The following is an 814-nucleotide window of genomic DNA, read 5'->3' as shown; positions in this document are numbered from 1 at the left end:
GTGTGGTGGTGGGCACCTGTAGTCCCAGCTACTCGGGAGGCTGAGGCAGGAGAATGGCGTGAACATGGGAGGCAGAGCTTGCAGTGAGCCAAGATCGTACCACTGCACTACAGTCTGGGCAAAAGAGCAAGACTCTGTCTCAAAAAAAAAAAAAGAAAGAAATCATTAGAGGGTACCATGAAAGCTCATAAGGGTCCATTTCATCCACATTGGGGCTGAATCTGGGGCATGCTCCTGGAAGAAGGGTTTCTTGAGAGTTTTGAAGGACACGTGGAAATTAGCCAGGAGGACAGTGTGGAGGTTGACTTGTGTGTGAGGAGCCTACGTTTCTTCAGAGTGGGCATAAGAAGGATTTGGGGAGTGATGTGGAACTGCAGAGGCTACAGGGCCAGGTGGGGCCCCTGCTAAGGGGCTCTTAGCTTTTATCCTGTGGATACGTGGGGGCCTTTGAAGAATTAAGCAGGGAAGCAATATGATTAGGAAGATGATTCTAGTGGCAAAGTACAGAATGGGTTGCAGAGAGGCAGGGCTGGAGGCAAGAGAACCAAGGAAGAGGCTTATGCAGTTAATCAAGTAAGATATTCGGATGTCGTGAAGAAAGCAGACTTGAGAAAGAATGAAGTGGAACAGATGAATTGTGGTGACCCCCTGGACACTGGGGAGAGGAGTCAAAGAGGTTTGTGGCTAGGATGGCTGTGGGTGGGTGATGTTACTGTTCACTGGATGGAGACTGCAAAAGCAGGGGCTTTCTGGTCAGGGAAGATGATGAATTCAGCATTGGACATGTTGATTTTTTTTTTTTTTTTTTTTTTTT

This window comes from Mandrillus leucophaeus, unplaced genomic scaffold, assembly GCF_000951045.1.
Source record: "Mandrillus leucophaeus isolate KB7577 unplaced genomic scaffold, Mleu.le_1.0 Scaffold890, whole genome shotgun sequence".
Classification (NCBI taxonomy): Eukaryota; Metazoa; Chordata; class Mammalia; order Primates; family Cercopithecidae; genus Mandrillus; species Mandrillus leucophaeus.
This window is presented reverse-complemented; position numbering follows the sequence as displayed.